At 43.1% G+C, this 10,571-nt stretch overlaps 1 pseudogene; it reads right to left on the bottom strand.

Moving 5' to 3' along the window:
* Window positions 1-3,984: 3,984 nt before the first annotated feature.
* On the bottom strand, window positions 3,985-9,918 carry LOC139569843 (uncharacterized; annotated as a pseudogene).
* Window positions 9,919-10,571: the final 653 nt, after the last annotated feature.

Below are 10,571 nucleotides of genomic sequence, written 5' to 3'. Positions count from 1 at the left end.
CCAACCGTGAAGCACGGGGGTGGCAGCATCATGTTGTGGGGGTGCTTTGCTGCAGGAGGGACTGGTGCACTTCACAAAATAGATGGCATCATGAGGCAGGAAAAGTATGTGGATATATTGAAGCAACATCTCAAGACATCAGTCAGGAAGTTAAAGCTTGGTCGCAAATGGGTCTTCCAAATGGACAATGACCCCAAGCATACTTCCAAAGTCGTGGCAAAATGGCTTAAGGACAACCGAGTCAAGGTATTAGAGTGACATTCACAAAACCCTGACCTCAATCCCATAGAGAATTTGTGGGCAGAACTGAAAAAGCATGAGCGAGCAAGGAGGCCTACAAACCTGACTCAGTTACACCAGCTCTGTCAGGAGGAATGGGCCAAAATTCACCCAACTTATTGTGGGATGCTTGTGGAAGGCTACCTGACACATTTGACCCAAGTTAAACAATTTAAAGGCAAAGCTACCAAATACTAATTGAGTGTATGTAAACTTCTGAACCACTGGAAATATGATGAAAGAAATAAAAGCTGAAATAAATCATTCTCTCTACTATTATTCTGACATTTCACATTCTTAAAATAAAGTGGTGACCATAACTGACCTAAAACAGGGAATGTTTTACTAGGATTAAATGTCAGGAATTGGGAAAAACTGAGTTTAAATGTATTTGGCTAAGGTGTATGTAAACTTCTGACTTCAACTCTATATGTCCTATTATTACTTTGTTGGGCAAAGAATCAACATCAAAAGTCAAAAGAACAGACAAGGACTCTTCTGTTTCACCACTCACGCCACCCTGTCTGCGTCGCACCAAAGGACGAGCATCACAAACCCCCGGAATCTTTCCCTTAAGTTGGTCAACTTCTATATGTACTGATACCCTGTTATCACTCCTTTCATTGGTGCCCTTTTCTTGAGAACAAAACAATTCATGTTTCTTGCACCCATTCGCTTAATGAGGAGCACCTTCTCCATCTGACCAGCAGTAACACAAACAATTATCACAAGACCGCTTCTGTTTATCCTCACCAATTCCACAGCACCCAACTCCGTTTTCACCCACCCGAAACCACAAATTGATCAGCCTAAAGGCAAGGCTCCACTTTTTCCAAAAAATTCACTCCTACTGTCACAGACTCATCTTTATCCTGACCCTTGGTGTAAGCTTCGGACTAAGAGAACTTCACCACACCTAGCACCTCAGATAATTCACCCTCATTCACTTCCATTTCTCCTCCTGTCTTCAGCTCGCTCTGCTCACACTTTCTACCATTCTTCTTTAACAAACCATCTCCCTTTTTTCTGCAATTTTTAACCAACGCAAGCTCACCCTCTTGCTCCTTCTTTCTCTTAGACCTCCTCTGCCTCTCTTTTTCCCTCCATTCCTCCTCCGTATTCCAAGTATACGTCTCCTTATGATAATACTGCACTTCTCCTGACATACATCTTGTTCATGCCTTCTCAAGGGAAGCCATTTAACCGTACAATCAGCACAACCCCCTCGGGATGTAGCGCTCAACAGTGCATCCCACTTATAAAGCAGCTGCTTCGTCTTGATGCTCTTGTTTTCTGTGTCGTTCCCATTGAGCTAAAATCGAATTGATGTAGTTCATCAGCGTAACCACTAAGCAAGAGCCAGCAGAGTCAGGAGCTGCGCGGTGTGTTCGTTTATTTTTAGGGAAACCATTGCAGATTATTTTATTGAGTCTATTCCAGCCAATTTACAGTGACTTCAGAAAGTATTCAGACCCCTTCCCTTTTTACACATTTTTTTACGTTACAGCCTTATTCTAAAATGGATTAAACATTTTTTTCCCTCAGGAATCTACACACAATACCCCATAATGACAAAGTGAAAACAGATTTTTAGAAGTGCTTGCAAATGTATTAAAATTCCAAAACCTTATTTACATAAGTATTCAAACTGTTTGCTATGAGACTCAAAATTGAGCGCAGGTGCATCCTGTTTCCATTGATCATCCTTGAGATGTTTCTACAACTTGATTGGAGTCTACCTGTGGTAAATTCAATTGATTGGACATGATTTAGAAAGGCACACACCTGTCTACAATAAAGAGGACAGGTAGTAAGGGTTGTTTCTGGATGGGCCTAGAAATGCGGTGAAACGACTGTGCAAAGTAGCAAAGGAATGTTTGCTAGCTAGCAAGCCAACACTTCAAGGAAGTTTATTTATTCAACTGCTTACTGTATTGAATAAAAGGGCATGAAATGTTGCACGTCTGCAATAACAACAAAAAAACGGACATGCAAAACATATTTTAGACGCTCTGAAACGAGTGGACATGATTTAGAAAGGCACACACCTGTCTATATAAGGTCTCACAGCTGACAGTGCATGTCAGAGCAAAACCAAGCCATGAGGTCAAAGGAATTGTCCGTAGAGCTCCGAGACAGGATTGTGTTGAGGCACAGATCTGGGGAAGGGTACCAAAAAATGTCTGCAGCATTGAAGGTCCCAAGAACACAGTGGCCTCCATCATTCTTAAATGGAAGAAGTTTGGAACCACCAAGACTCTTCCTAGAGCTGGCCGCCTGGCCAAACTGAGCAATCGGGGGAGAGAATGGCCTTGGTCAGGGAGGTGACCAAGACCAGATGGTCACTCTGACAGAGCTCTAGAGTTCCTCTGTGGAGATGGGAGAACCTTCCAGAAGGACAACCATCTCTGCAGCATTCCACCATTCAGGCCTTTATGGTAGTGGGCTGTCATATACCTTTTACTGATTAGTAGTTTCTGTCTGGCAGCAGCTCTGTCTGGCAGAAGCCACTCCTCAGTAAAAGGCACATGACAGCCTGTTTGGAGTTTGCCAAAAAGGCACCTAAAGCCTCTCAGACCATGAGAAACAAGATTCTCTGGTCTGATGAAACCAAGATTGGACTCTTTGGCCTGAATGCCAAGCGCCACGTGTGGAGGAAACCTGGCACCATCCCTACGGTGAAGCATGATGTGGCAACATCATGCTGTGGGGATGTTTTTCAGCGGCAGGGACTAGGAGACTAGTCAGGATTGAGGCAAAGATGAATGGAGCAAAATACAGAGACATCCTTGATGAAAACCTGCTCCAGAGTGCTCAGGACCTCAGACTGGGGTGAAGGTTCACCTTCTAACAGGACAACGACTCTAAGCACACAGCCAAGACAATGCAGGACTGGCTTCGGGACAAGCCTCTGAATGTCCTTGAGTGGCCCAGCCAGAGCCCGGATTTGAACCCGATTGAACATCTCTGGAGAGACCTAAAAATAGCTGTGCAGCAACGCTCCCCATCCAACCTGACAGAGCTTGAAAGAATCTGCAGAGAATAATGGGATTAACTCCTCAAATACAGGTCACATTACAAACAATAAATATGCAAATAAGCTACTTTAAGCATGATTATTAGAAAGACGTTTCAATCACGCTCATTCAAGGCTTTTTATTTAAACTTGAAACATCAAACTTATGTATGAGCACAGGCCAGAGGGTCTCATAAGGTACAATTAAAAAATAAACATGATTTGGTGTGATTTTATGTTGTCTAATAAAAAAAGAAAAATATGGATAGATTTTTTATTTTCTTTTGGAAAAGTTTTATTGTTGCATTTCCTTTAAAAACAGCTCATATTTTTGTACATCATTTTATACACATAAAAACGGCATAAAAGCATAAAAAACTGCATTTGAATATTACATTTAAATTTGTTAAAAAGTACATGTTGTTAAAAACAAATAGAAACAACCATGAATAAAATAATTTTTTCTTGTAAATCATCCAATCTGTAAAGACCATTTAAAATGTGTGCAAATTATTTAACAAAGGTAAAACATTTTTAAGACATGAAAACATGTTAAAAAGTCACTTTGTTCAAAAAGCTGTCTTCGTCCTTTGTACAGGAACGGGGTGGGTCCTTATCAAACTCGCCTCCTCCTGCTCTTCCGGATCATTTACCGTCCTGTCCTTCGGGGCCCAGAGGAGATCCCTCCCCTAGGTGCATCGCCCTAGGCGCCGCAGCGCTGTCAGGCCGTGGCCGCCCGGGACCTTGGGTGTAGTGGGGGACCCTTCGCCTGGAGTCGAGGCCCCCTTTCTTCTGTACCACCCCAGGGCTTCCGTGGCTACCATGGACACTGCCTGGGGGGTGGTCTCTACTCGTTTCGCTACCAGCAGGTTGCGGGAGGACCACAGTGCATCCTTCAGACACGTGAGGGTGGGCCAGAGCTTAGTGAAGGCCTTTGGTGGAATAGGCCTTCGGCCCACACCATAGAGCACAAGCTGGGGCATTAGGTCCTCCCCTGCTGGCAGACACGGGGAGATCAGGGGGCCTGCTTCCTTCTATAGGTCTCTAGCAGCTCTGCACTCCCAGAGCAAGTGCCTCACAGACTCATCTTGGCCGCTGCCTGGTCGGGGGCACGCGGGTGTCCTCGCCATGCCCCGGGTGTGCATAACGGCCCTGACCGGGAGGATCACATGGGCGACCATCCAGGACAGGTCCCGGTGCCGGGTTCAGCAGAGCAGGATAGGCCACGTTGCGCCAAACCGTTGTGGGCTCGCCTGTAGCAAGCCCGCGCACTGGACACACTGGTTCCCGCTCCTGCACAAGAGAGAGAAGAGAGCGGTGTTTAGTTAAAACCGTGACTGCCTCTTTTTCCAGTTTAAAATGTCTTAAACTTTTGGAGCTGGACGTAGTGTGTGGGGAGCAGGAAGGAGACTGGGGCTCGCAGGTCGATTGGGTAAGATCCTAGCCAGAACTGTGCGAGGGCCTGGGTCTTGTTGTTGACCGGGGAGGTGGCAAGAGTGAGGTGTAACGCTGTGTAGCGGCTGCCCAGGAACAAGTAGAGGTCAGGCAAGCCTTTCCCCCTTTGGACCTGGGCCTCTTGACCACCTCCCTCTTCAGCCTCTCCCACTTGCTTCCCCCACAGGAAGTGAAAGACCATCCGTTCCAGAGCTAAAAGAGTTGTTCGTGGGGGGATAAAAACAGAACTGATTAATTAAAGCACAGGTAAAATCACAGCTTTAATTATTAAAACCTTGCCCTCAAAAGTCAGCTGTCGAAGTCCCCGAAAACTCAGTCTCTGTCTTACTGTCCCCAGGATCCCACTCCAGTTGTCGTTTCCTCGTCCCTCCCGGTCAAACTTTACCCCCAATACCCTTATGTCAGTCATTTTAACTGTCAGTGGTAGTCTGGTCAAGTCTGGGTCTGCCCACGGTCCGAAAAATTGGGCCTCTGTCTTGTCTCTGTTCAGTCTCGCCCCAGAGGCTCGTCCGTACCAGTCAGTCTTGTCCAGGGTCCTGTCGACAGATAAATGGTTGGTGCATGAAATGTTGACATCGTCCATGTAAAATACGCACTTGGCGGTCATCCCCCCACTCCCCGGGATACCCACCCCACTGATCTGTTGGTCCTTTCTCAAGACCGTGGTTGAGCAGTGGTTCGATGCAGGCCACAAACATAAGAGGAGATAACGGGCACCCCTGATGGACGCCGCAGTGTACTCCCACTGCTTTTGACAAATGCCCATTTACAAGGATTTTAGTGGTAATGTGGTAGTCGTACAGCAATCCCACCCAAGCTAGAAACCTTTCAGGGAACCCCATTTTTTGCAGTACCTTGAAGAGGTACTGGTGTGAGACACGATCAAAAGCTTTTTCAAAATCTAAATTTAGTACTACAAGCCGCATGTTTCTGTCTCTCGCATAACAGATGGCATCTCTGATCAGTATCAGGCTGTCCGTGATCTTCCTACCGGGAATGGCACAGGTTTGGTCCGGGTGGATCACCTCCCCTAAAACAGAAGACATTCTGAGTGTTAAAACCTTAGTAATAAGTTTACAGTCAAAATTTAAAAGGGTAATTGGACTCCAGTTTTCATTTTTCTTGTGTAAAACTGTCAGGTAGTTTGTCGAGTCGTTCAAAGTCAGTAAAAACAATCAGAAGTTCGTCACAAATATGGATAGATACAACAAACACATTGTGCGTGTTCCAGCAGATCACTTTTGTCACGAAGTTGACCAAGGTTAGTCACCGCCTTTCGAAGTGTGTTGCATTATGGGTATACACATTTTTACGATTACATCTACTGCATGACCTTTACAACAACCATGATTTAAAGGTCATGCCTTTTCGATTGCAGTCGACTGGAAATTTCTGCAGTTGCTCCCATCAACTGCAACTTAAAGTCGGAACCAAAGCATTGCGGGAGACAACCTTCTTCAGTTTTTTTGGAATGTTCATAAATGGTTGATGTCTCCACCTATCATTGGTTATTATCAATGCATCTTCACTGTTTTGTGTGGATTACTTTTTAGAGCTTAAATATAGCATAAATATTTTTCAAATACTGCAGAACTGTCATTCGCCATGGATGTTAAAAAAAATACTAATAAACTGAGCTGACTGAGCCTACTTCTGTGGGTGCTCGAGGTTATCAGGAAAGAGAAACCAGACACATGTTCATTCCTCATCTGGAGCAATGCAAACAAAGGACAATGAAAACATTTACAAAACTCATAATGGTTATAAAATAAACCAAAACTTGTTTCTTACATGTGTAGCAGGTTGTAAACGACGCAAACAAAGTTTCCAGTCTGAGAATGAGAACAAATGACTGTATTTATTTAGGGATAGGCATCCCATCAACGGGACAGTTGTAAATCATGCAGCGCCGTGTGTCACGATCGCAGATTTTAGAGAAACAAAAAATGTTGGTACATGTGTCTTATATCGGCCGAAAGTTAAATTCTTGTTAATATAACTGCACTGTCCAATTTACAGTAGCTATTACTGCAAAAAAATGCCATGCTATTGTTTAAGGAGAGCTCCTAACAACAAAACACTTTTTCACTGCGATAGGTTTGATAAATTCACTTCTGAAGGTGAAATGTGTACTTCAATTCTGAAATCTTGCTCTGATTTATCATCCAAAGGGTCCCAGAGATAACATGAAGTGTCGTTTTGTTAGATAAAATAATTTTTCATATCCTAAAAAGGTCCATATAGCATGCACGATCGATTTTGTATTTCCATTCGTTCAATTTACAAAGAAAGGAATCTGTGAAAATCTAACCCTAAATGTTGTTTCAACCAGTCAAATCACATTCATATTTATTCCTCAGAGATCCTAGAACGTAACCAGACTTCACTATATCATTAGGAGTGTAGTATATCCTATAGGACACCAAATTTGGTCAGAGAGCGACGCCTTTATGGTGCGCCGACGATGCGAGCGGACTTCACTTGATTGACTGTTACTTTGTCAAATAAGCACCAATCTGGGTCAAACAAAGCTAGCTAGATAGCCAATGAGCTGGGCTTTCAGGGAGTAAACCCCGTATCTGTCGCAAAATTTTGCTGCTAACCTTGTGCGACAGCAAGCCTTTTCCTTTTGGACAAAAATTACAAGAATATGGAGAGTTATGAAGTTATGAAAACTGGGTGTTTTGCAAATGTTGAACTTACAGTATGGCTACTAATACTGGAAAAGCTAAATCAAAGTCCAAGTAAACAGATTTGACGATATTCTTGCAGAAAAATGTAATGTAAATGTAAATGTCTCCTTCGCGATTTGCCCAAATGTACCTGGGTGACACACTAAATGTTATGTAGCTTGCTCATACTTCAAGTTATCAGTCTGAAACTTTGCATATACAATGCTGCCCTCTGGTGGACATCATCGGAACTACAACCAGAGTGATGGCTAGATTTGGGACCTTTCTGTTAAATTTCAAAGATGGTGGTAGAAAAAAAAAGTTGTTTTCTCCCTTTGTATTTTCTTCTACCAGATCTATTGTGTTATATTCTCCTACATTCAATTCACATTTACACACACTTCAAAGTGTTTCCAGTCATGCTCCCTGGCGAAGTATTTTGAATTATTTTATTTAGACAGCATTAATTATGGCTATAATTTTGGCGAAACATCAATTTACTTTAGGCGAATCCACTTTCCTTTACTATTCGCAAGGGGCTGAAACCAGAGATCTATTTATAATGACGAGATTGTCATGTCTCCGCCCTGGGAGTCTTTATCCCAAAGGCGGGAAGGCAGGAGACAAGCTTAGGTCTGCATATTGTTCCCATAGAAACGTATTGGGCTTATTCTGGACATATTTCGGCGAGAGTGAGCCCTCAGCGGTCTACTCGCATTAATATTTTTAATGACCGGTATACACCCACACCATTCTGTTGTTTGGGTACGCCCACACCATTCCAACACACAAAAGCTGCATTTTAATATATTTAATTTTCCTTCCAAAAGGTAATTATTTCACTCATATTGTAATTAATTACATGAACAAAAATATAAACACAACCTGCAACAATTTCAAAGATTTTACTTCATATGAGGAAATCAATCAATTGAAATAAATAAATTAGGCCCTATTCACATGACTGGGAATACATACATATATTATTCTGTTGGTTACAGATAACTTTAAAAAAAAGGGCATCACAATGTGCCTCAGGATCTCGTCGCGGTATTTTTGAGCATTCAAACTGCCAATCGATAAAATGTAATTGTGTTTCGTTATCCGAAGTTTATGCCTGCCCATACCATAACCCCACCACGGGGCACTCTGCTCACAATGTTGACATCAGCAAACCGCTCGCCCACGCGATGCCTCACACATGGTCTGCAGATGTGAGGACTCTTATTTTGCAGAAAAAAATCTGGGCTGTGCTGCCAGCATAATATCCTGCTGCTAGGAGAACAGCTAATGATCTCGTGCTAAAGTAGGAGTTGACTGTACTAGAGGTCGACCGATTAATCGAAATGGCCGATTAATTAGGGCCGATTTCAAGTTTTCATAACAATCTGTAATCGGCATTTTTGGACACCGATCATGGCCGATTACATTGCACTCCACGAGGAGACTGCATGGCAGGCTGGCTACCTGTTATCCGAGTGTAGCAAGGAGCCAAGGTAAGGTGCTAGCTAGCATTAAACATATCTTATAAAAAACTATCAATCTTAACATAATCACTAGTTAACTACACATGGTTGATGATATTACTAGTTTTTCTAGCTTGTCCTGCGTTGCATATAATCGATGCGGTGCCTGTTAATTTATTATTGAATCATACCCTACTTCGCCAAACGGGTGATTTAACAAGCGCATTCGCGAAAAAAGCACTGTCGTGGCACCAATGTGTACCTAACCATAAACATCAAAGCCTTTCTTAAAATCAATACACAAGTATATATTTTTAAAGCTGAATATTTAGTTAATATTGCCTGCTAACATGAATTTCTTTTAACTAGGGAAATTGTGTCACTTCTCTTGCGTTATGTGCAACAGAGTCAGGGTATATGCAGCAGTTTGGGCCGCCTGGCTCGTTGCGAACTGTGAAGACTATTTCTTCCTAACAAAGACAGCCAACTTCGCCAAACGGGGGATGATTTAACAAAAGTGCATTTGCGAAAAAAGCATAATCGTTGCACAATGTACCTAAACATCAATGCCTTTCTTAAAATCAATACACATAAGTATATATATTTAAACCTGCATATTTAGTTAAAAGAAGTTCATCATCATAGAGCTCACAGTCCCGTGGGAAAACTCTGTTGAAGAGGCCTACGAGCGTAAGAAACTGCGTTACACAGAGTTGGCAGCAGACGCAACTCAGCGTGGCTGGAATGCAAAAGTCCGGCCAGTTGAAGTGGGATGCAGAGGATTCGTGGCTTCTTCCACCATCAGGTTGCTGAAAGAACTTGGAATCCATGGACAGGCTCTGCGGCAGACCGTCAGAGCAGTTTCTCAAGCAGCTGAAAGAGGCAGCCAGTGGATCTGGATCAAACGGAAGGACCCTTGCTGAGCTATAACTTCATGACCCCCCACTCCCACCTGAGAACCCAATTCAGATCTGAGGTATGCGGTCAGCTGTAGGGCTGGCTCAGGGAAGAGGATGCCCCTGCCTTGCATAGTCCCGTGGGAAATCTTAATTGGGCATGGGACACAAGCTAAGGCTTGATCACCCTTTAGCTGGCCACCTTTGATGAGGGTGTTTAGTGATTAAAGGCCAAAACACCCACTGATTCGAAGGCACACTACTGAGGATGTGTCCCTAAATTTACATCTTAACCCAGTCTAAGAAATAAACCTCCCATGCCACTCTGTCAACATCACGGCAAATCTCATGTGAGTGCATACCATCTATTGGCACAATGGACAGTTTTAACATCTCGTCCCGTGTTTTATGATTCATGTAAGCAGACAATATTAAACTAGGGAAATTCTGTCACTTCTCTTAGGTTCATTGCACGCAGAGTCAGGGTATATGCAACAGTTTGGGCCGCCTGGCTCGTTGCGAACTAATTTGCCAGAATTTTACGTAATTATGACATAACATTGAAGGTTGTGCAATGTAACAGGAATATTTAGACTTATGGATGCCACCCGTTAGATAAAATACGGAACGGTTCCGTATTTCACTGAAAGAATAAACGTTTTATTTTCGAAATTATAGTTTCCGGATTTGACCATATTAATGACCTAAGGCTCGTATTTCTGTGTGTTATCATGTTATAATTAAGTCTATGATTTGATAGAGCAGTCTGACTGAGCGGTGGTAGGCA

The sequence above is a fragment of the Salvelinus alpinus genome, chromosome 3 (genome assembly GCF_045679555.1).
Source record: "Salvelinus alpinus chromosome 3, SLU_Salpinus.1, whole genome shotgun sequence".
Taxonomy (NCBI): domain Eukaryota; kingdom Metazoa; phylum Chordata; class Actinopteri; order Salmoniformes; family Salmonidae; genus Salvelinus; species Salvelinus alpinus.
Note: the sequence above shows the minus strand (reverse complement) of the source record. Positions and strands in the feature narration are given on the sequence as shown.